Source organism: Pezoporus wallicus, unplaced genomic scaffold (genome assembly GCF_028554395.1).
Source record: "Pezoporus wallicus isolate ANWC-B61680 ecotype Strahan unplaced genomic scaffold, APGP_CSIRO_Pwel_v1 contig_8006, whole genome shotgun sequence".
Classification (NCBI taxonomy): Eukaryota; Metazoa; Chordata; class Aves; order Psittaciformes; family Psittacidae; genus Pezoporus; species Pezoporus wallicus.
This window is the reverse complement of record NW_026635487.1, coordinates 247,772-273,136: the sequence shown is the minus strand read 5'-3', so window position 1 is coordinate 273,136 and position 25,365 is coordinate 247,772. Positions and strand designations below refer to the sequence as shown.

Below are 25,365 nucleotides of genomic sequence, written 5' to 3'. Positions count from 1 at the left end.
GTCACATTACGCAGGAAAGCTGGGGAGCTGCTCACCTCCTCGCTCCCTTCCCACTTTGGATTGTTTTGACTCAAACCGATGAAGCTGAAATATCGAGTCACAGCGGCACTAAACTTCATTACAAGCTCTTAACACAGATTACTTAATAAAAACCAGGCTGCTTTAATTGCTTTTCCCCCATTAGCATTTCTGGAGGAGAAAACTCTGATTAATTTGAAGAGGCACATTTCCCCCCACCCCTTGTGCTGGCCTGTGCACCAGACCTCCTTCCCACACCAGGCTGGTCTGCAAGAGCATCCCAGAGAGCAAACAGAGCACCCAAATCCACAAGACTGAAAAACAAAGGGACTGAAGGCCTGCATGAACAGATGGGAGTAATGGAGTGAAGCAAACAAGGGAAAGAAAAATCTCTTATCCTTTCTGGCGAACCCATAAAAAGTGGCACAGGGGAATGAGCAAGTGGGTAGAAGAGAACAGGATACAGGGATGGTAGCTAATGTGGCAGGGTTCAAAGAGCAAGCCCAGAAGCTGCTAGCTGATTGATGTTGGTGGGGTCCTGGGAAGCACCTGAAATGGTCCCTGTTCCTTGTTCAGGTCCTGCTTGGATAGCCTGTTCCAGGGGTGGGTGGCTGCACTTTCCCCTTGCTGGTCAACCCCAGGTTAGGAGTGCTGGGAAGTTGGGGAGGAAGGAGGAGGAAGTAACCCTCATGGTCCAGCAGCTCCCTCTGGGTTGGGAAAGACAGGAATACAGCAGTCTCATGTGCAAAGGAAGGAACCTCTTGGGGGGAAAGCCAGAGCCCAACTATCCCAGGGAACAAGCAGGGCTGGCAGCAGCACTGGGTTCTGCTGCTACAGTCGAAGATGCCAAGAAGCTCTCCTCCCTCCATCCCCAGGACAGATCTCTACCTTTATCCCTCTATCAGGGATCAAGGATACCAGCTCCTCAAAGACAGGCTGTCAGAGAGCACAGACCCCTCTGCCCCATGTTGTATGTGAGCTGGGTAAAAGAAGCCTACTAAAACATTCCTGGCCTTCAGGGCAACTGCCTTCAGCTCCTGTTGTAACTAGCCCTGGTGAGGGAGGATGGCAACCAGGTCCCTGAGTAGGCTGTTCTCTAGGTCAGCACACTTCAGGGACATGATAATCAAGCAGGAATTGCTCCTATGTGCCAACTTCTGTCAACCTTGCAATGCTTTGTGTTTTTCTTAAAGCCTGAGATCTTGCAGGTTACATCAGAATTCTGTTTAGTACAACAACGTCTGTAGAGTGCTATCCCTCCCTCTGATCCCTCTGCTCTCCCACTCGCAGGGCACAGCAACCTGCAATGTGATATCTGTGCATCCTAAACACACAGAAACCTCGCTGTTATTAAGCCCTATAACTGGGGAGAGGAGGGGGGGGTAGCTTTTGACTTCTGAAAGGACAAGTCTGGCAATATTGTTTGCTCATTTTACTTTCAAATTCACCTTAGTTTCTCCCCTCCTCTTTTTCTCTTGTATGTTCCATTAATGTACAGCTAAGACAAACTCGGCAAGAATCACAAGAAAGACACTGGGACAGATCATAAACTGCCTTGGCAAAAGAAGAGGTTGAAACACAGCTCTGCTGCTTTACCTCAGCAGATGGCTTACCTGTGGCTCTTAATGGTTAATGTATAACTGCAGTAATAACACCACAGCAAAAAGCCCCAGCATTAATACATAATTTGTCAGAGGCAATATGCTAGAACAGGCCTTCCATATTCAGCTCAAGTAGTGAGATAAGCCTCACCTCCAGCACTGCCCCATGGGCTGAGCACCAGCTCTGGAATGAGCCCCAAGAGAAGCCATCAGAGAACAGACCACATTCACCTCCCACTATTTGCTCATTTCTCACATTTTTTGGGTTTATCAACAGATTTCTAAGAACTACATTTTGAACATGCATTTCCCTCGAACACTCGGGTGCATACTTCGCACTGATTGCTCCAAGTGCCTTCCAACCGGTTTTCCTTCAGGAACTCCGGCAGGTCAGCGCCAGGGGTGGCTCCCACTGGATAGCTGCCTTACGGACAGACAAACAGCCTCACACAGAGTCCCTACCAGAGCTGAACTGTTCCTACATGTGTAACTGGCAGAGCCCTATTAACCTGTTCCTTTAGCTACCTCCTTCATCAGGGTGCCATGGAATTCCTCCCGCATCCCAGCTGAGAGAACTGCTGCTGAATCTAGTAAGGCTAAGGAAGAAATACTGTCATCTGACTAAAGGAATCAGGAGATCTGGCTAAAGGAATCAGGAGATCTGGCTTCTCCTCCCAACTCTGCTTCTGAGTCATTATTAGCATAAAATCAGGTTTGTTACATCAGTGAGGCTTGAGTAAATAAACCACGACTCATCACCGTGTTTTATTTTGCAATACCTCAGTGGGCTCCCCTCTACAAATAAACACTCTTAATGCTCATTGCATTGCAGATGTATGGGGAAGGAGGGTGAGAAAAGACCCTAAATAGGCCTAAAAGCTTTATGGAGAGCAGTGAAATCACAGCTTTTTTGAGGATATTGACTTTCACAGGACAGGCGTTTAAAAGAAAGGCAGCCCTTACCTGGGGAGGCTAAGAGACAGGTAAGTCATGCCTGCAGGTCTGACAGAGCTGATGGGTAAGAGAGATTGGGAAACATCCCGCTCCTTTTCTGAGGAGCCAAGGCTGAAATCCTGACTCCACTGAGGTTTATGGCAAATCTCGTGCTTGCTGTACCAGTGCCAGGATTTAACGTCCATAAAGTTCAAGTGTGAAGACAGAGGCGTTAGGAAAGAGCTGGCCACCTTCATCTGCACGGCTCTAGGAGACTGAGAATACCATGAAGTCAGAAGAATGACTGAAGGTGGCAGGGAAAGCAAGGTCTAAACCCATAAAGGCCTGGTCCTGTCTCCTCCAGTACTGAACCTCCTTCTTCCATCTGAGTTACTGCGGCAGGCTGGTCTCCTGCGTGATGCTCACCCAGGCAACTCTCATCCCTCACTTAAGTACGGGGCTTCTTTAGGGCTAAAAGCTGCTGCACACATGCACACACATGAGCTCTGTGCTTGTACATCGCTGCCCCACAGGCTCTGCACTCAGACCCCCTTCACCACCTGGGAAGGATTCTGCTCAGCTGCTTCCTCACTGCTGGAAAACCTCTTCAGCTTTTCCACCTCAGCCAACTATTCCCCCTCATGTGGATGCTGCAGTGCAAAATCACTTGCTGGTGGGCACAGCCAGGCTTCCCAAAGGGCTTTGGGCTCTACTGTGCCTACCCTGAGCTTGAGACTAAATCATTCTGTGTCTCCCAAGTGTTTCCCCCTCAAACTCTACATCAGGCCCCTCCCCTGAACCTCTGAGCCTTTTCAACCTGCCTAGACCCCACTGCTGGACTTGGCCCTCTGTGAGAAGGCTGCATGAGCATGTGCCATTGGCCACATGAGCCAGAGGTGCTAAGGACCTTAGTGGATCAGGCTTCAGCCCCATTCCCAGGCCAGATATGGGAAGGACAGCTAGAAGGCCTGCCAAGCACATGATCGTCTTTCCCCTCCTTTGACTTCCCCCCATTCAGCTTTCCACAGCCGCCAACCAAACATCTGATCGAAGGCCCGGGGGAGGGAGTCAGAACTGTCCAGTCTGGTTATGAGTGAAGGTCATTGATCTAGTGCAGACCAGGGATGCGGAAAACAGGGGAGGGAGGAAAAACCCTCTGCGAGGGAGAAGAGAGGGAAGAGAGGGAGGGAGAGACAGCGCCAGGGAGCGCAGGGAAGGCAGCGGAAGTGGCTGGAACACAGTTTCACACTCCGAGACCCAAGGGCTGTTGTCAACCCATCCTTCATGCTCACATCTTGTCACACTAGAGGTCAGGTCTCCCAAGCGTTCCTGGAGAGCTGAGCTAGCCCATATGGCAGGCAATATGTTAACAATATGGATCAGCTGCTCGTCAGGGCCTGAGCAGATGGATGTGACAACCCTGCTCTTATCCCAGCCAGGCTTTTAACATCTTTCCCTCTCCTCAACTCAGCCCTACCGGAAGAGCTGCGCCCCACAACTGTTGCCTCCAGCCTAGGTGGACCGTGGGGCCACAGGTCAGAACAGGCAGCATGGAAATGCCTGCCTTGCTTTATCTGGGTACAAGCAGGCAGGGTAGAGCCCCATTCAGACCAGTGCAGGCAGGAACCGGGCCAAACTTTTATCCAGTGAGAGCAAGCTGTGAATGGAAAGCCCTTGCTATAATCCAGATACGTGCTATTAACTCCCAAGCAGGGTGATACAGTAGATACTGTATTCAGATATATGTATATGGCATGTTACCACCAGATGCCACACGTTACAGTCTAGACTGAGTTTTGTAACTGCCTGGGAAAATTTTCTCTCACAGAACAAGTAATACATAAATAGATGTATATTTTAATGGGCAAGTTAAACTCCTCCTGGCAAAGGCAGGCAAGCTGATTTCATACACAGGCGGGTAAATTTCCACAATGATTTTGCAAGGCTGTTTCATATTCCCCAGCTCAGGATCGGAGCCGTCAGGGCTGGCTGGGCTGGGCCAGCTGCAGCGCTGCACGAGGCAGGGTTCCCACCTCGCTCCCGTGCGGTGATCCCCAGGATCCCAGCACAAGTAGCACAGTGCATCCAAGTTAAGCCCTGACTTTAGGTTTACTTTTCAGATTGAAGCGAGGGGAAATGGTTTGTCAATTGAATCACAGACAGAGCAGGTATTTCTAATCATTTTCCCACATTTTTCCCCACAAAAAGGCTACCCTTCATCAACCGAACAAGAAAACTCCCTCCAACCTTTCTAGCTCTAGGACTAACCAGCCGGCTTGTGCTTATAAACAGAGTGCAAAAGCAATCACAGCCTAGGGATGGGCTCTGGAGAACGTGCAAACAGCCTCCGTAGCCCAAAGTCAATTGAGCTTGTTTTGAAAGTAGAAGCCATACACCTTGCTCCAGGGCTGAAGACTGGAACACAGGGATTTCTAGTCCAGAGCATGAGTGATCACAAAGCCACATGCCTGAGAGCTTAAATGCATCTCCTTCACTGAAGTGATGCTTGTACAACTAGGGGCACCTCAGAAAACAGCTGGAGTCAAAGGAAATACTTCCATTGTCTCTAATGAGCTTCTGCCCCTCAGAAAACAGCCCCCAAAGAACACCCAGCTTTGTACAGGCAATGCACCCAGCAGAAGGCGGCAAACATCAAGGATTACTGATCTGCAAGAACCTGGACCTTAAGGTTCATGTCAGCACTTAAGGAATTCCTGATACACCTGTCTCCTCCTCTTGCCTTCCTGCCTCAAAGGTCTTGCACATCCTAGGCCCATGCCAGATGGACATGAGGGCTTGCAACACCAGGAGCTACTGGAAAAGCTCCCTCTGATGGAAAAATGGACCCAGAACCTCTGCAGCAGCTTCCACAGCAGAGTTATTCTCCATGGATGTTGGGCTTCTCTGGAGAGGCACATAAGGATGTTTGGTGGAAAATTCACCTGCTGCAGTCAAACTTGAGAATCTGTATCTTATGTGACAAAACCTCAAGGCTCTTCATGTTCCACTACCCTATTCCCTTGGGCAGAGCTCTGATTTGGGAAGCTCTCTTGCCTCTGGGGGTCTGGGAAGACGTGTGCCGCTGTTCTAAAAGGGGACACGGGCACCAGAGCAGCTCACTCAGGGATAAAGGCCAGAATTCCCAACATTAACAGCTCAAAACCAAGCTTTCCAAATAAAGCATGCCAGACCCTGGAGGAGTTTCAGCACGAGGAAGGTGTGGGAAGGCACAGTTCACCCATATCCCATCCTGAAGCACACTGTATTTCCTGGCAGGTTTACTGAAAGCACTCAGGTCTGTAGGCTCCGAACACGTGGCAGGCACTAAGCTCTGCTGAGCCTTAGAGGATCACGGCTCCTGCTCTTTAAGGTAGAGCACTGAGAAAGAGTAAATTCCCCCCGTGCCACACAAAGCCAGAGATGAAGCCCCAAACCAACAACTCAGCCCTGTGACTTTTCTCCTCTTCCTTCTCACTAAGCCAATACAGTCCCTCCACCCCGATCCTTTCAGTTCAGGTCTCAGCTGTACCTGTGACTCACAACAGCACTCGAAACACTGCTTTGCCCAACTATCATCTGTGGCACAGCAGCAAAAGACAGAGGAACATGGTGATACACAATCCCCACAGGCACTTTGGGTTGCTCACCTTCATTCAGGCCTCACCATCACTCATTGGTGCCAACACAGTATGAAGAGACCCCTTGAGAAAACCTCTACCCCCTCAGGAGGAGACAGAACATCATACAAAGCCCAGCCACAGCAAGGATCCTCACCCCTTCTAAGTGCAGCAGTATGGCATTGCCACCAGGCACCTCTCATATCCCCAAACCATTGAGAATAAATACATTATCCCACTGGTGTTATCCTACAGTGGCTTTCTTCTACCCATGTTGTGCCCTACCTTTCTTTGTGGAGAAGCTGTGATGGGAGCCAAGCAGTGAAGAAAGTAAAATGGCTTTTAGAAACAGAGAGTCCCACCCTCTCACAACCTTTCTGACTTTCCCACCGTGACCACAGACATCCTCAAACTCCTCTTCTTTCGTGAAACAAGTCAATCAGAAACTGTCCCACACAATACTTACCCGGGGGACTCCCATGCAGCCAGTTCTGGCACACTACCTACCTAATTGCTAATACTGCACAGCAGCTCATTAGGAGAAGGCAGCTGAGAGAGGGAGCTGTTCAAACTGGTGCTTTGCTGTGTCAGCTGGGTGCCTGTGTCTGCAGAAATAGGCAGCGATGGCAGGGGTAAACCCAGTCCTACTTGTAAGCCAGCCCAAGACACACCAGCACCACCCAAACCAATGACTTTCAGCAGCTCTTCTAAACTTTATAGGCCAGAGATTTCCAAGGAGCTGGAATGGAGGCTCTGGAGAGCCAAAATCGCTCGCTCCAGTCCTACCTCAGAGCAGACAGTTTGATCACAGAACAAGTCAGTACCTTGCATTGAGAAGTCACCGGCTTCAAGGTCCATTCCAGTGTGCAAAGCCAGGAGAGAAGTCAGGCTCTTTGTTTTGCAGGTGGTCTCAGGTGAAGACAGTGTGAATTTGATGGCTTCCCTTCACTTGGTGAAGTCGCTTGGCCCTGAGGAGAGTTTCAAAAGGAAATGAATATTCCTTACTGAGCAGTCCAAGAGCTCAGGTGAATCATGAGCACAGGCAATGACGCCGACCTCAAATGCCACAGCCACCCACAGACCTCAGCCTTGGTCACACACAACAGTCCAGAGAGGCAAGGCACTGCACACCCCACCAGACACACTGCATCCCGGTCTCCTTCTCTGCCATGTGTGGTTCTAGCCACACAGAAGTCAAGGTACAAACACCCAGGTGATTATCCAGTGGGCCACACACTCCAACTTTCCCTAGGGAAAACTCCAGGTCAATCACCTGCAGGAGCAGCCTACAGTACTAAGCCACTTACTGCAAGGAGCTTCCCCCATCGCCAGCTGAGCAGTTCCACACACGTGAGATGATGGGGAAATGGTCCTCTTGTGTTGCCTTACAGAGCTCTAGAGCCAGCCCTGCGCACCCCCACATCAGATAGAATTCTTCAACCCCAAAGACATTACAGACACAAAGAAAGAATTATTTCCACTTCAGTGAGGCACACAGAAAGTAAGAGACTTGTCAGAGGTCACTTGGCAAAGCTGAAGCGGAGCTGGGAGCTAAAACCAAACCTCCCAAACTTCAGCCTGAGCTGGACAAGCCCCACTTCCCTTCCTGCGCTCCTTGGATGCACACTGCCACCTCTGCAACAGGTTTCACCCTTCTCCCCACTTTCCCGAGACTGTTAAAGACAATTCCCTTCCATTTCCTGCATGGGAGGAAATGGATAAATTCACAGATTAAAAGAACAAGAACTTTTTACCTTACTCACAACATTAAACCAAGTCCTTAGCTCCAACATTTGACAGAGGCTCAGGAGCTTCAGCCCCATCCCGAGGTGGGATTTGCAGTTTTGGTGGTGGTTTGTTCTTAATTCCCATCAGACAAAAATACAAGAAGCAAAACAAAAGAGGGTTGTTGAGATCAATTTGTGATAGGTGCCGGGCCAAAGAAAATGGAGCCAAAGGAGCCAGAACCCTGCAACCAGCAACCTTTGTGTCAATTTAAGCAAATATTGTGGCGTTTCCATGGCAATCCCTGTTTTGAATATCCACTACACTCACTTTTTAAAGGGCTTTTCCTGTTTGCGTTTCAACTTCAAAACCTGTAAATATTTTCAGCCTTAACACATCCCGACCTCCCCCAGCCTCCCAAATGAGATACTATCAAAGCTCTGCCGTGAAGCCTTCTCCCTGTGCTACCCCAAAGCTGTGAAAATTCACAGCACAAGCAGGTTACAACCCACCAAAGCCAGGGATAGCAGGAGCAGGGCTGGACCTTCGTCCCGCTCTCAGCCTCTCTGCAGCAGTGGCTACAGGAGCCTGCTCCTTACTTCTCCAGCACTGATGAGGGAAGCGAGCCCTTGTGAACACACAGCACTGACAGCTCAGTCCCAGCGGGTGCTTTGTGAGCCCCCCTCCATCCCCTCAGCTCAGGCCACCTCTGACCCACCGCACCAGCCAGGATCTCTGCTCAGAGCCTCCTCCTGTGACCTGCTCCTCTGCTCACCCAGCCCCAGCGCTGCCCCCATCCCTTCCCCTCTAACCTGAACTGAACTGCAGCTGTCAATCACCTTGATGTATGCTGTGCTGTGTCATGAGCAAGTGGGAGCAGAGAACAGTCAACTCTGTCCTCACGTGCAGCCTAGGCTAGGGTGTAAAGTCTCCAGGCTCCTCAGCAGGTACCTGCTGTACTGCCCTGTCCCTGCTCCTCCATCACAAAGCCCACGAGGAAAGTCCTGGTGCAAGGAGCCCTGCTCAGGTGCTGGGATCAGCTCTCAGATCCTGGTGTTAACCCTCACCCTGAAGCTGCCCCTGTATCTAATGCTGCTTTTCTGGGTGCATGGATGCGCATGAAAACACCTTCAGGGACATGTTGAGGACTTTCATCCCTAAGCCCCCAACTTCTAAAGCTTTGGCCTGTGGTGCCGGAGTGCAACCCCTGCCAGCAGCCACGGGAGTGCACTGGTTAATGCTGAGCTTCCTGGCTGCGATGGATTTGTGCCAGGCCTCAAATGTGAGCTTAGTGTAATTTTTGGGAAGTCAATTTCCTTTGTTGGGTTTTTTTTTTCCTTTTTGTTTAAGCTTTTTTTCCTCTTTTCGTTTTAAATGGAAAAAGTGGGAGCATTTGCATGAGCGTCAGGACAGGGCCATCCATCCATGGGCTGTAGGTTCCCAAGAGCATTTTAAAGGCACCGTGGTACGTGCACACAACCACCATGGAAACAAACACCAAGTGACTTCAAAAGCCGTTATGCCGAGTGCCCACAGAGGCAGCCGCAAGGAGAGGCCCTATCGCACCAACACCGTCACTCCTGGCTCCTGACCACCTCCTCCTGCCGTGCCGGCTGCTTCTGATACCACCAGCAGATGATGCACGATACCTGCTGTCCTGGCCCGCTTCCAGCTCAGGTAATTACATCCTACAGGAGTTTCAGCTGGATACTTTATCCCTTCTTCACTTCCGGCCCTGAGCTGTGGCACTGGGAGTTGCTGAAACCCTTGTCCACATCCACCCCGGATGTGAGTGCATCCCTGCAAGTCCCAAGAGCCTGGTGCTACAGCAAACAACCTCCTCTAGAAACACCATATGACATACCTTCTTACATACACCCCATAATACCCCCACCTAAGAATGAGCTGGGAAAACAAAATCAGCCTGCCACACCAGGAGCCAACAACCTCTGGAAGCATGTGCTTAATGCTGCCCAATGGAGCAGTCATGTGGGACACAGACACTCAACTTCCTTGAAGCAGAGATTCTCCTCCCATCATCTCAGAGGAATTAGAACCTGTGGTGGCAGTGGTGAAAGGCTAAAGCCACAGCCAAAGGCAGCACATGCCACAGGGGATACTGGTGGAGTTGAATGCGTGGGAAAAGATGGGACAGGAGAAGAGAACAAGCCTGGCAGGATTCAAACCAGGCCAAATCATAAGGTGAGGGTCCTCATGGTATCTCCAGACCCTCTCACCATGCTGCCACTATAGGAAATGCTCCCATGAAACCCTGCTAACATGCGTTTCAAAGTGCTGGCAAAGATCTGGATCCCTCATCCTGCCAGGGAAGCTGGGCTTTGGCATTTGCCATAGTCCCAAGAATTGAGATCCCTTCTGAGTTGGCCAAGATGTAAGGAAATGACCCACTCTCCACTCAGGACAGCTCAGGAGTCCCCATGCTTGTAAGCGGGCTCTATCAAATCTGTTTCATGCCCTTGTTGTCTTCTTTCAGAAGACTCTGGACCAGATCTATCAAATCTGTTTCATGCCCTTGTTGTCTTCTTTCAGAAGACTCTGGACCAGATCCTCACCTGGTGTAAAATCAGTGCAGTTTCGGTGGCTTCAGTGAAGTCATGCCAATTTAAACGAGTGGAGGATCCGGCCCTCCAAGTTACTGGAGTTGCCAGTTCTTCCTTTGGATAATCCCGAGGGTGATTTCACACAAGCAGCAGCACAGGCCCAGCCAGCCTGGCAGGATGAGCTGCGCTGTCTTACCCCCCACGAGGAGAGTCCCTGCTGTGGGACCCTGCTGCACCACTGCCAGGTGGATCATCACCTGCTGCTTCTATCCAGTTTCCTTCTCTCTGTTGTTTAACGAGAGATAGATACACCACAGAGTAAATTACTCCAGGCTTTGGATCCATGTTTTCCAATTGGTCTTAGCAGGGAGCGAGCACTCAGGCTCACTGTGTTTCCGGAAGGGTGCAGGCGGAGGGTCACTTGTCCACATCTCAACCCAACCAGGTTAGGTCTTCCCTTGCTACTGGGAGAACAGCATGTCTCTATGAACAAACAGATCTGATCTTCCCCTTCCTCCATTCCCACCAGCCTCTACTCCAAGGAAGGTAAAGAGCCCATCAACGCCTGGCACGGGAGCAGCCACAAGTCCCTTCCTTGTCCCCAGCTCCACTATCACTCTTCCAACCATTGGCACCACATCCCGGTGGGAGGGAAGCGGCAGCGCAGGCATGGAGAACGTGGCACAGCTTCAGCAGGCACCGGGTGTGCAAGAACCTCCTGTGCTCTGCCCTCACAAGTCCTTCGCTATCCCCCCAGAGCAATTTTCTAGGCAACAGCGCGGTTGCATTCCCTTCCCTATCTCCTAATAAATATCATGCTAAGCAAGATGAGTATCTTCTTCCCAGACCAAGCAGCATGACCCACTTTCTGAATCAGGGCAGATGCAATTGGGCCCTGGAGTCCTGGACCCCTCCCAAAGCAGAGAGATTTTGTAACAATTACAGCAAGAAGCAGAAGGAATAGAAAAGTAATAAGTGATCAAAGAGTGCAGTGGTGGAGCTGAAGCTGTGGGGTAATTACTACTCCTTGCCATCCTACGCTCTGGCATTTGCCTAGGACACTGAAGCAAGAGCCGCGCGCACGTTCACACAACATCTCCTCTCCACTGCCCTACATTCCTCAAAAGTAACAGGTCCAATTTCAGATCCTGGCTAATGGCTCCGAGGAGACCACTGCTGCCCCCCCTGCACTCCCACCTGCATTATTCCCCTTCTCCTTCCCTTTCCCCACAGCAGAGAACACAGGACGCCAGTTCCAGCAGTGCAAACCCCCCTTCCATCAGACATATGAACATCTACCCCTGCCCCAATGACAGCCTCAAGGCTTCTAACATGGCAGCAGTGTGTCCTGGCACCCCAGCAATGACGTCTGGCTCCAGTGCCAGCTTCCACTTGTCACTGAGCCCCACTTGTCCCCAGTCCCCTCCTGACACAGAGCCTCAAGACCTGCTGCTCACAGTGGGGAGGGTCAAGCTGTGGCCCTTTATAGGTGCAGTAAAACAAAAAGCCCCTGCAAAAGACTGGTGCTTTGGGCCTGGCTTGCCGGCCACACAGCAGAGGGAGGAGGTGTCTGGACCCTCATCCCAGCACTGTGACTCTCCGCTTGGAGATGCTCCATTTCCCCAAGGAACACCTCTGTGTTTTCCCACATGTAGCTGGGATCAGACTATGACCCAATGGGCACGGAAAACAATTAAGAGGAGATGGGGTGAGTGTCAGCAGTGCTTTCACTGCTTGAACCCACAAATAAAACTTCCCTCAGGACTGTGGCCAAAAAGCACATAGAAAACCCCGTACCATAGACAAAGTGCCACGATGAGCCAAAACTGGTGCCTGCACCGTGCTCTGGGCACACGGGCCCATGAGTGTCTGTGCCCAGTGGGTGCTGGAGCCCCACCAAAGGTCATTCTTTCCCTCCCCTGGACACAGCACGCTGCCTGGGAGCCTTAGAGCAGCTCCACGGGAGGCGAGCCCCCCGTGCCAGGGATGCGCAGACAGCAGGAGACAGCACTTGCCTCAGAGCAAGTCTGACAGACAAGGAGCGGAGCTGCCGTCGCTCATCCAGCTCGGGGCTGGCGCTGGCTTCCAGTCTCAAGACTTCACTGCCTGCCCACTGGAACAAACCACCACCAGAAACACGCACTAAGGGGTGCCCTGACCAGCACTGCCTGACACGGTGACATGAGGCAAAAGTCACTTGTAAAGGCTTTCCCCATCATTTTTTCTTCCTACTTAAATAAAAGGGTTATGAAATAGAGAAAGAAAGCCCTTTCACCCAAACTGCAGAGATAAAAAAAAAAAGGGGGGGGGGAATCTTCATCTTAATTCAAAATCCTATTTGATGTGTCGTGGCATGAAAATGTTTTTCGCTGCATTTTTTCAGTGTGATCTCATGCGCCCTGCGAACGGGGTACGCCCAAAACACCAGGTATTTTATGGGACACAAACAGAGCGCAAACATACACAAGTGAAAAAACAAAACAAAAACCTGGGATTGGTAAATATTTAAATGAATCAGAGCTGGCATCTGTGCAGCCTCCCCTCCCAGAGAGAGGGATGTTTGCAGCTTGGAAAGAAAGAAAAGTGAAGAACATGACCTTTTCCTTCATGTTTGTTCGCTCGCTGCAGTTTGGTGGGTTGGAACAGCGCAGGCACCTCCCAAAACCAAGTCCAGCAAGTGCAGCCCATGCTCGGGGGGCTTGGGGCCAGAGCTGGCCGAGGGAGTTGCTCCAACCTGTTTGCTGCCTCGCTCCATAATACGTGGGGGTTTTTGTTGTGTTTGGGTTTGACTTCTTCGGGGTTTTTTTTTTCTTCTCGGTTTAATTGTTGGAGGAGTTTATGAAGCTGTTTGCCAAAAAACAATGGGCTCCAGGGAGCCAGCTTACACAGAAAGGGTGTGCCGCTCGAGCCAGGCCGTGGAGCCATGGAAACCACCACCTTCTGCATTCGCCCAGGTGAAGGCAAAGCTTTGGGGATGGCTTGTGAAATCAGCACAGGTCTGCAAGGAAGTGCAACACGTACATGCGAGCGTGCAGCAAGCACTCAGAACGGTGGCCCCATGCGCCGGCACCTGAATCCCCCATAAACATGGGTGAACGCTCACACTGGGTCTACTTGGAAGGTTACACGAACACATCAGTGAATGTACGAGGTGTTTGCGCACCAGAGTGCTTCTCCGGGCTGGCACTGTGGGCAATGACAGCTCTGCCCCTGCAGCACAGGCACGCTGGCCAAACTCCCTGCTGAAGGGTTTCATGACAGAGAAATGGGGATCGGAGCACTGGTGCGAATAAAAAGCACCAGAAGGGGAGCTGGTGGTGGTGGGCAGGGGATTGGTGAGAGGAGAAGGGGCTGGTGTCTGCCCAGGTCAGTCTGCAGCAGCATCTGGATGGAGGCATTTGAGGGGGGCTGTTTGTCTTTCAAGCTGGCATGTGAAGGAGGGTGGCTGCGGACGGACCCTGCCTGCATTCTTCTCAATGTTAGCAAAGAAAACAGAGAATTCCTCAGAAGCACTGGCTGCCGGCCTGGCTGACACAAAACAACCCAGGAGCCAAGCGCAGACATGGGATTTTAAAGCCATCCAGCTCCCGTGTCTGCTTCAGGGCTCTCCTGCTACCACCGGGAAAGGGAAAAGTGCTGTGAACTGCGGCTCTTTGAAAGAGGCACCATCCATTATTCCCACTGCCAGCTGCTGAGCGTGTGCTGACGGCATTCCAGGTTACAGGATTTCACTCACCCCAGTGGAACAGAGAGAAGTGAGCAGAGGAAAAGCCTTACCAGGCCATCTCCTGCACATGAGCACAGAGCTGGCCTGAGCCAGCGAGAAGCCAGATCTCTCTTCCTCTGGTTTGAATTCACTCCACCACATTAACAGTGGGATGATTTGATCCTGGCACTTCTCTTACCTGCAGTCAAAGGTCCTTGACCACAAACCACATTGAGAACCAGCTCCTGCGTTCAATGAACCAGAGAGAGAGAACAGACCCCTCAATGCAGGCGAGATGAGGGCAGTGATGTTTCTCTTGGTGTGGGGAATGAGGAAACCTTTGAAAGCTCATTACTACTCCTATGATTCACTGTTGGTTTCTATGCATTACACCCAAATTTGTCTCCAAACACACTGACCTGGCCTTTTCCCATTCACAGCCCTGTTTACCCCTTTCATTGGAGCATCCCAAGGTAGGTGCCAGACAGTCAAGTACTGTTCAACTGCAAGGTCCCCAGGGCTACCACCCAGCCAAGGCAGAGCCACGTGGCATCGAGCAGGACGCAGTGACAGCACCCAGGTGCTCCATCCACCACCTCCATGTCTGGGTTGTCCCTAGAGATAGCCCACAGCCACTGCAGAGCCTGCTGCTCCCCAGGGGCAGCTGACAGGGACCAGGGGAGCTCCAAGGGGGACCACAGGAAAGGCCCACAGAGCAGGCAAGTGCCGGTAAGGCTTGGTGCGTCAGCCTTTCTGGCATCGACCTCCCAAACTCATTCAGATATTTCCCTTTTTTTTTTTTAATTTAATGTTCCCTATAATTCATCTGTCCCAAAAGATAATCAATAGAGGCCGTAATGAAAATTTGAGCCATATTTTATGATCCGTTGCAGGAGAAAGGGCCACATCAGCAGGACCAGCCTTGGCTTCCAGCATCATTCCTGTGTGCGCTCCCCTGCTCGCTGGCCAGACCTCCCCTCCCCACTTGCCCAATGCTGCTGACAGGGGCAGGTCCTCCAGGAGAAGCTCCCGCCCTTCCCTCCCTCCCTCTTCCAAGATAGCAGTTGGAGCTGCAGTTGAAGATGTACGTGTGGGGGAAAGGGGAGTTCCTTCAGAGTGCGAAGGGCCCTGACCCAGCAGCCCTGGGGAGCCTCCTGAGCATCCCTCAACTCCTCAGCTCTGAAACAGATCCTATGGCCCTCAACCAGGCCCTGGGGGGAATATGCTGATCGTGTTGCAGGATCTGAAGAGTTATTTCTGCCCTTCACAGTAATTCCCTAATCCTTGGCACTGCCTCTCTGTCAAGCTGGGCTTCACGTGCGTTTTCTCCCAGCCATCACCCAAGGGTGAGGGTGGTCATTTACAGGGAAAAAAGATGGGTTTCCTCCAGGAACTGCGTGAGTCTAGAGCCTGCCATGCTTCACTGCAGCCTTTAGGGCTCCTTCAATTGATGGCAAAGACCAAAGAGGTGCTTTTGGTCTCCCATGTTCATAAGCAGCAACACAGTCACATAGAAGGGATCACACTGGGCTCAGCACTCTCTATTTCCAAACACTAAACATCAGCAGCCACAGGAGCAAACTCCATTGCTTCACTCCAGCAAAACGCTTGTCTCCTCCCTCCTGTACACCAGGGACTGTAAGCTGGGTCTCAGTCCTACAAGTACATGTGAGCCTTTGAATGGTTTGAAAACAGGAATCTGGAACCCCAATTTTGTCCAGCACCACTGGAAAAAAATGGGAGGGGAAGTTCAAGGAGCCTAAAGCACATTCTCACTTCTAGCTTAAATATCTATGTCCAGTCACTAGGACTGAGCTCCTCCCTGTCCAGTCCAAGCTTCAGGCAATCCCACCTACCTCTCTATACTTTCAGGCACAACTACTCCCCAGCTCATCCATTTTATTACAGTATATATTAATATAGAAGATGTGCTGCCCTTACTTCCCCCAGTGGGCAGTGGCAAGGAGGAGCAAGCACATCTCAGTGCCAGCCTCCACATGCTGCTGGGTGGTTTTCATTCCACGTTATAAATCCCACAGCCCTTTCAAGCACCTTCATCTATCCTCCCAGCACACAGCCAGGGAGGTTTGCTCTCCCCACACATGCACATGGGCTGAAACGAAGGCAAAAGCCTCAGTCCTGTTCCCGGAACCCTTCTCCACCTCGGATTCCCAGCAGCGGGTCCTCTGTCCTCCCTCTAAAGGCTGGAGCATATTTCATTGCCTGAAGCTGCCGTGTCCGCAGGGAGCCGGAGGTAACAAAACCGTCTTTGATTTGGCCAAGGGAGGAATATCAGAAGTGAAAGGCCAGAGTGAGGAATTTATAACAGCAGCTAAGGCAGCAAAAATCCAAGCGCCTGACCAGAAGCTGCCCTCCTGTTCTGCACGTCATGAGATTCAGCCTCCCATGTGTCTTGGAGGGCCAGGATGCTGCAGAGAGCACAGCGGAAACAACCAGTTTTCTACACACAGGAGCGTGCTGACACCCTCCTGAGACCCCTCCTGCACAGCACTGAGCCCTGAGGCACAGCCTGGAAAGCAGAGAGGCCTATGCTCACCCAGAGGTGCAGGTGTGAGCTCATATTATCTCCCTGCTTGAGAGTGTTGCCTTTCCAAAACTGATGCAGCAGCACTGTGTGGGTATAGGGGTGATATTCTACCTCCCAAATAGAAAATGCTTTCTATCCTGGACTGGCAGCCTGAATCCTCATTGTCAGCAAGAGCAATAACCAATTATTTCTGCCTTTTCTTTCTCCTGGAAACTTAAAAATCAACCATCTTTGTTTAAAGAATGCAAGACCATATTCAAATTAACTGTTGCTTCCAACAGGTAAATAAGGTGACAATTTGCAAGATGTGTGAATCCAGAGGATGTGGGTGAGCAGCTTCATGCTTTAAACTTACACAAGTAAGGGGCCTGACATCCCAAGCAGAAGTGTTTCTGAAGCTCCGTGTCAGCCCCACATCCTCCCTTTTTAATCCAGCTGCCAATGAAGTGGGACTTGCACGGACACAGCCACCTGCCTATGAGAAGCTCAGGAGAAAGCAGGCAGGGTTGTTGCAGTCACTGCTAACTTGCCCCAGATTTGAACTGGTGACCCTCACTAATATCATCCAGTCCCCTGATATCCTCAGGGAACAATCAGCACGTTTTATTAACCCAGCCAATTTTAGAAGCGCACACGCAGTATTCTGGTTACTGGTTACAATTATCTATTACAGGTCCATTCCATACATATGCTTATGCCAAAGTGATGTGCAGTACTTTGAGGCTGTTACTCCACTGTCAGATCAACTGCATGAAGGGGTTGGAACTGGATGAGCTTTAACATCCCTTCCAACCCAAACCATTCCACGATTCTATGATCACGGCTGAATGAGCCACGGCTCTCTCAAAGCACACTGTATCTACAGACATCACTTGCAGCAGAAATATTGTAACCTAATAGAAAGCCTCCAAGATCCCCACCACCAAATCCATTTTTCCAAATGACATGTTTCCACCTATTGGTCCCTGGAGTGAATTAATTGCTTTTGCTAGTTTTAAAAGGCAGAGTTATTTCCCTGACAAAAATGAGCAAGCACATGGGAACGCGGAGACATCCTCGGATTCCTGACGTACAATCACCAAGTATGCAGATGTGTTTGCTGCCCAAACAGACTTCCACCTTTCCTGCATGACATGCCACGTGGGAATTCTTCACTTCCCAGTGAAGGTGGGAGAAAGAGGAGTTAAAGCAACCTGTCTAAACTCAAACAGCAATTTAGGCAAGAGCTGGAAGGTTTCTGTCTGTGCTCTAACCACTAGGTTATCCCCTTCTTTGCTGAATAAACTTGCCAGTCTAAGGGGAGACTTATTTCCACATGCAGCCTGGTGGTTTGGTTTGTGTTTTATTAAATTGGTGTGGGGCTTTCTTGGGTTTGGGCTTGGTTTTTGTTAAAGCTGACACCAGGGAAGCTGTTCAGCAGGGGATCACTCCAGGACCATGCTTTGGTTCCTATCTGGTCCAGAGAAAGACCCACTAAAGAGATGCCTAGCAAGAACAGAAACCTATTTCTGCACCCTGAAATAGCAAGAGAGTGTGAGCCTGCAGCCCTGCAAACACACAGCCACAGGTTCACATGTCCTGGGGACAAAACTGCCAGTCCTAGACCTGCCTGTGCTGGTGTATGGTGGGATACTCACAGTCCACAACAATTTACAGACAGTATAAATGTACAAATTATGTATAGAAACAAGGTCTGAAAAAATCCCAAATAAAACCAAAATCAGAGAGACAGACTTTTCAGGGATGGTAACTAGAGAAAAAAAAAGGTGTGTGTCTTTCCAGAAACCTGTACTTACCTGCAGCAGGACGCAACCCCACATCGTGGGTGCAGAAGCACATCCTGGGACATGCTCATCCCATAGTTCTTGTGAACGCCACTCCTCACTGTCGAGCAGAAACCCAATGGGAAGCAAGAAATCCCTACGGCATTCTAGGTAAAAGCAGTTCAGGCCCACCATTTCCTGGGAAAGTTTTAGGTTAGCCTCCCTTTCCCAACTCTGAGGCAATGGCCTTTTACTTTGATGAAGCTCAGTGCTCTTTCAAAGGAACCACAGCTGAAGGTGACCACTGCTCATTTTTTTATCATCATTTTATGAACATGTTAACCTTAATTCACAAATGCTCTACAGAGTGAATTTCCTCCCATTTCATTTTTCATACTTGATTAACAGTATTTCAGACATGGATTTCTTTTAATGTGTGTAAGAAGTTCCGTCATACAAACCTGTACAGGTTTAATGCAGTGATACCTCTCTGATTGATATGAATTCTGAAGAGATCTGTTACTAATTCATTTGAACTGAGCCAAAATAATAGTTTCCATGCAAGCTATCAGTGTAACTACCCCATCTCAAGTTAAACAGGTATAAATGTTTCATACATAAAGGGCTTTAGATTATAGAATACAAACACTACCATTTCCCTTTCTTCAGCACTTACACTCCAGATTTCCTTTGGGAATTGACGTGTTGCACAGTGGGAAAGAGTCCATCTTGTGTGTGGACCTGGAGGTCTCTTTGCTGTCATGTTTACAAGGCACGTGAAGTTTGGACAAGGTAATATGCACTTCCCCCCCCCCCCCCCCCCCCAGTTCATTGTTTAATGGATGTTTTCCCTCTTGTGATTTTTATTTAGAAAGATCCTCTTTTGTTTTCCAAAAGCTAGGCTTTATGGAGGAAACACGCTGACCTCAAACCATCATCTCCAAGCACAGGAAAGCTGCTTAAGACGTTACCCGTTTATTGCGCACACATACCTCTACCCGGAGATTCTTAATCTTCACCCACCCAAGATTAAGGCAACACAAATGATGAAATCGATACCAATACAGACAGCAACATCTATTGCAGTTTCAATGTTTCTGTTGTATTTTCCCCTGAACTATTAAAGTAGGATGATTTTAATGTGATTGTTGTTGTTTCTGCAATACAAATCTTCAGTCGTTTGATGCTGTAAGTACTTATGCAAATGCCTCTTTTCCTTACACAAACCTTTCCTTTGACACCTTATGTGAGTAAAGAAAATATTTGAGTGTTTGCAAGCTAAGGATCCATTTATATTTAAGGCTCCATTACTGATCAGGAGGCAAAGAGTGTCCTTAAGGTGGATATAAATTATAGTTACACTAATTTTAAGGCCCTTAGTCTCTGTCCTAGCGATGTAGCAGAAGAGCTTTCGAATAAAGGAGATTCTTCTCTCACAGCAGTTTCAGTTCTTTTCTTCCATTAATCAAAACCTACCCCATATATATATATGTTTTCTCTCTCTATGCATATCTGAATACCTCTTTGAGGTTTAAAACACTCCTGCACCTAAGATTCAAACACAACAAATAAAAACCTCCTTTTGCAAGCAACTACAGCAGGCGTTTCGAGAAGTTACATCACGTAACAAGTCATGCAATTAAACTTTAATGAAAAAATAAAAACACAAACACCAACCAGCCCCTAGTGCTTGCTTTGCCTCTCAACCAATCCATCATCAAAAAAAGCAGGACGTGAAAATGGAAGAAACCTCCGACTAAAGCTGTGCCATAAACAATTGTTTTCCTAATGAATTCCACCTCTTTACTCCACTGAATCAGCAGAGCCGGATGGAATTTCTCTCCTCTCTTCCTTCTCTCTGTATAAAAGGATGTACTGCTGATAAAACTAGTAACCCATGAAGATCACTTCCCCGAGGTGAGATGCCTCCTGCCAGCGTTTCTGCTCTCAAGGGGTTAGAGTCTAACACCTTCCTCCTCGTCCTCCTCCTCCTCCCTGAGATGCTGTGCCTTGCTCTCTGGTATTGTAATGTGAAAGGAATAGCAGAACGTGTTTTACAGCAACCAGAAACGCTCCTGCACGTGCATATTTCTCTTACTAAAAGCACAGTTCTTCCAAATTTCTAAGCACCTGCAGCTTTGGAAGGCTTCAGCTGCAGTTGTCTTCAACACCTCCCCAGAACGGGTGCCTGAACCTCCACGTTCTGCTCCTCTTTTTCAACCTCGCCCTCTGCTTCTATTTTTCCACACCTGCAAATGATATCCCTTGAAAAATCAAACCTTTTATTTCATGTCTGCTGAGATCATATCATCTGATGAAAGGTAACAGGGGTTTACACAAGGACAAGAGAACAGACAGGGCTTGTCATCTCCAAAATGCTATTAGGAAAGGCAAGAAGGAAGCAGAAGATGGGTCACAGCTGGACCATGAAAACCACTAAGACCAGGAGACACACACACACAGGAACACCTGAGCAGCTCCACGGCTCCAGTTCATTCAGAGCTGCACAAATAGGACTCAGCACAGTGAGGAGAAATTCAGGCTTGTACAAAGAAGACAACTCCAGCCTTCCTGTGCCTCTCATTCCTAAGGTTTGGGCTTTTGCATTTTCTGCAGTGTGTAACAAAACCAAATCTGAAACCAAGATCAATCGTAGAACCTTAGATGTAATTTATTTGTCACCGTTTATTTTTCCCACTGTAGCTCTTTTCGACAGTGACATAACCAGTTTGTTTAAGGCTTTTAGCCCCTAAACCATTCTATCTGCTCTCCACATAGTGCAGAGGGAGCCTGGAATGAATTTAAAATTGAAGTCAGTAAAATGCAACAGAAAAAGAATAAACTGGGAAAACGCCTTGGTCATGTTTTTGTCCTTAACATTTTTTTCCCTGTTTGTGGAACAGAAGTTCTGTCTCATCATGAACATTATTCTTTCCCCTAACTGCTACAAGGGATTTCAGTTTTTAACTAAGGCTGAGTTTCTTTAATGTATTAAAATGATTTTCAGTGAAACCTACACTTGGATGGCAGGGGGGTTGGAACTGGATGATCTTGAGGTCCTTTCCAACCCTAACTATTCTATGATGCTACGTCTTTTACAGTTCACTGTATTAGAGAATCAAATATTCTTGTCTTACAGACAGATGTTATCTTACATCTACAAAGCCCCTTTCCTCCCCAGCTGTTTCATGGTAAGGGGAGGTCTGTGCCATGGAAATGCAGTCAGGCACTGCTGAGCAGACAGGACAAAATACAGGGGCCTGTCCCATAGGAAAGAAGCATGAGTAACCCTGGATAGGCATTAGAATAAACCAGATTTACTCAAAAATGCAGATCTTTCCTGCTCAAATGTGTCCCAAGCTGCACAAAAACGACAGGGTAGCCCCAGGTTTTTAAGACAAATGAGGATGACAGCCCAAGTGAGAACCAAATGACAGTCCCCAAGGATGAGGAATCCCAGCCACATCTCTACACCATCCCTCAGCACACGACAATGCCAAGCACAAGGCTGAGCATGGCAAAATCATACAGATGCTGGCTTTTAAAATTGGTTTGATTCAGAGGCTGTAACCTGCCAAAGTCTCACACTGTATGGATTTGCCCTATCCAGAGCATGGGAAGGTTACTGCCCTTTTCCTGAGCTTCTTCCCAGGACATGCCTGAACCTCTTGCCTTCCTCACACCACTGAATGTATTGGGGGTTCTCTTCCGTGCACCAGATTGCCTCCTTCAGCTCTGAACAGGTAAAAAAGGAGCAACAAATTTGGTTAGAATGCAGCAGATTTCAGCAAAGCACCAAGCAGTACTCTTCTGAGGCTTAAATTAAGACCTAGCTCTAGCACGCCATCTCACCCAGAGAAGGAGAGATCCCATCAAACAGGAGCTGGGCTGGGCTATGAAATCTGGGATTAGACATCTGGAAAACCATCTGAGAAAGCAGGCTTGGGAAGGCAGTGGGGGATTGAATAGCTTATTATCCTCCCTGTCTGGTAAACACTTCCAGCCATCTCTGCGCACTCACTGCGCATCCTCCCCATCTCAGGTGTGCGACAGGCGTGTAGAGACACAACCTGCCAATGACAGGAAGGAAAGGAGACACAAGGAGGGACTGGGAGAGCAGGACAAACGGACTAAGGCAGGCAAAGGCCAAGGTGACAGGAACAGCAGTGCCAGGCAGCAGGGGCAGCAAACTGGCATCAATGAGTATCTCAGAGTGCTGCAGGAAGCCACGTTCCACCTGGAACCACACCTGGGAGCCCCAGACTCTGGGTGCACCAATGGGAAGGACAGCTAATAGCTGTACCAAGCAAAACGATCACTTTGAGAGGCCAAACACAGACACAGAACAGCTCTACTGACTCAAGAAGAGTCTGAAACACTAACCCAGCTCTCCAGGTTAGAAAGCATTTCCTTCTTGGAGTCTGGAGCTTTCCAGTTTCCTTGAGGATGAATGGTGATGAGTCCAAAACATCAGTCTGATAACGAAACAGAGAAAGAGAGAACGCTCGTGGGCCTGGGGGTTCCCACGACTGCCTTAGCTGAGCAGTTCTGCCTGCCTGGAGCCAGGAAGAGTTGCACAGGGAGATCAAACCTGCCCTGCAAAGTCCCAAATCCAAGTCATGCAAATTCCAGCCTTCCTCCAAGCACTGATACCAATGTGGGGACTCTGACTTCATCAGATGGATGAAGGAAATGGAAAAAGGAGGGGGGCCCTTACTGCCTACACATACATGCACACACCCCACCTCAGGCAATAGAGGGGGTGTGAATAATGGAGCAGGTTTGGCAGCCAACAGCATTCAGGGTCGAGTTAGTAATCCTCTTTTTCCATTTCCGTTTGCTATTTGATGTAATTATAGTTTTTGATTGAAATCCACCCGGAGTGTAACCCCTCTGCTTAATGCACTGCTTAAATCCTTGGGTACACAACCACGCTGCTCCCCAGACTCGCCTGGAATAGGAAACCACTTCAATGCCAAAAATAAGTCTTTGCTTTCTTTGGTAACGCCCTCAGTCTTGGCTCAGCCTCTGCTACACCCACCAAAGGAGAAGGGCAGGGAGTTTAGGAGGGCTGCTCAATGCCACCCATGGCCCAGTGGCTTTGTGCTTGAAGCTGAACCCGCAAAAGGGTTTAAAAACTTCTGAAGGCTTTCCTTAATGCCCAGCCACTAGGAGAGTGGTGAGAACACAGGACCTGGAGCCTGGCCTCCACTTTCCCGGTGCATCTGCTGCTATCCCAACCATAAATAGTAACAAGGCGAAGCTCCATCCTGCCTTCACGTGCAGTAAATGGTGGTTTCTGTCCTGAAAGGCCTCCCGAGGATAAAAGGAATAGATGATATTCATAATCCAAAGGAGAGCTGTGAGATCTACCTCTGTAGCATCAGATCACCAGAGCTGGTTCTTCCTCTCCTGCTCCCTCTGCACCACTTGGCCAAGAATGCAGGGCAACAGCTAGACCAGAAGGCCAGACACCAAACGAGTGCATGAGCAATTACGTCCCACAGAAGGAGCAGCACTGGGGCTGCAGCAACATCACTAATACCTGTGGACAGAAACTGCCCAGGAAAAAGCAGTGTCTCACATGCCCATTAGTCTGCTGGATATCAGAAGGAAAAGGATTCTCTGAGGACTTCACACGCAGATCAGTCACTGTATAAAAACCTGATGTGGGTTGGGGAGGTATGTAATACATAGACTTACTCCAGAGGAGCATCCTATGAGGCAGGTTGTTTCTTCAGATCATCTCAGGACAACAAGTGAAGGTACAATTTCCTTCAGGATTCAGGAAAAAAAGTTAATTCTCCTCTACAGGAGATACTCAGCATGGCTCCCTTCATGCCACTACTGCTGGAAGACGAAGGTATGTGCAAATTGAACATAGAATCATAGACTGGTTTGGGTTGGAAAGGACCTTAAGATCATCCAGTTCCAAACCTCTGCCACAAGCAGGGACACCTTCCACTAGAGAGATTGCTCAATGCCAGTCCAACCTGGCCTTGAACATGATTAGAGAATAGTAACTCAAAACCTTTCCCAGCAGGGAAATGGCACCTCTGGGATTTGGAAAAAGGGATGTTACAACTCCTGTTGCACACCTCCATTTGCACAAGGAGAATGAAGCCCTCAAAGTTTTCCTGTGAGATGTTCAGACCTGTTGCTGGAACTCAGGAAAGCCCAAGGAAGCTGCTAAGCTTTGGATGCTTCTACACCCTGAGACACCTGCCTCCAAGAGGCATGAGGCCAACTCAGCACAGGACCTTTGGAACCAAACACGGCTCTCTGGACCCGATTTCTTTACAGCATCATTTATTTCAAGGCCAAGCAGTGGCAAAACAGTGTGATGGGAACAGCACTGCTGTAAACAACTTTACAAAGGTGAAAGGGACCAGATAATCTGCCCATCCCTTTCCATTTCATGCCAAAGAGGAGCCCTGAGTGAAGCAGGAGGTCGCTGAACCAGCCTCTTGGGCTGGAGGCTCCTTTGCTGGCAGCAGCACCGTGACTCAGCGGTGAATCAGAGACAGGCCGTGTCTGGCTGCTGCATGGGCCGGGCTACGGCAGGGAGATGAAGACAGCAAAGCAAGAGAAAGAGGGAAGTACGGGGGGAAGTGGGGGTCTCCTGGGATGGAAAGCAAAACCTACCCAAGGCTTCCACACGTCTAGGAACTCCCTGTCATCGACAGCATCTGCTCATCAGCTCAGCCCAATCACTGGCACCTCCTTCCGCAGCAGGAGCAGCACAGCCAGCACAGGGCACGATGCCCCGTGCCCACTGGCACATCTCCTGCCTTGTTCTGCCCCTTCCTGAGGCTCACATCAGCAGAAACCTGCCTCACAAACAGCTCTCCCCACTCTGCTCCAGCCCTTCCTCTCAGTGGGCCCAGGCAGGC

At 49.4% G+C, this 25,365-nt stretch overlaps 1 protein-coding gene across 6 annotated transcripts in view; it reads right to left on the bottom strand.

The window, feature by feature from the left end:
• CASZ1 (castor zinc finger 1) overlaps positions 1 to 25,365 on the bottom strand; it is a 280,840-nt gene that overhangs the window by 155,426 nt on the left and 100,049 nt on the right. For all 6 annotated transcript variants that reach the window (XM_057431546.1, XM_057431529.1, XM_057431566.1 and 3 more), the window contains one exon: positions 6,994 to 7,137. The gene's annotated coding sequence lies outside the window, so the exon portion shown is untranslated. The remainder of the gene's footprint in view (positions 1 to 6,993; positions 7,138 to 25,365) is intronic.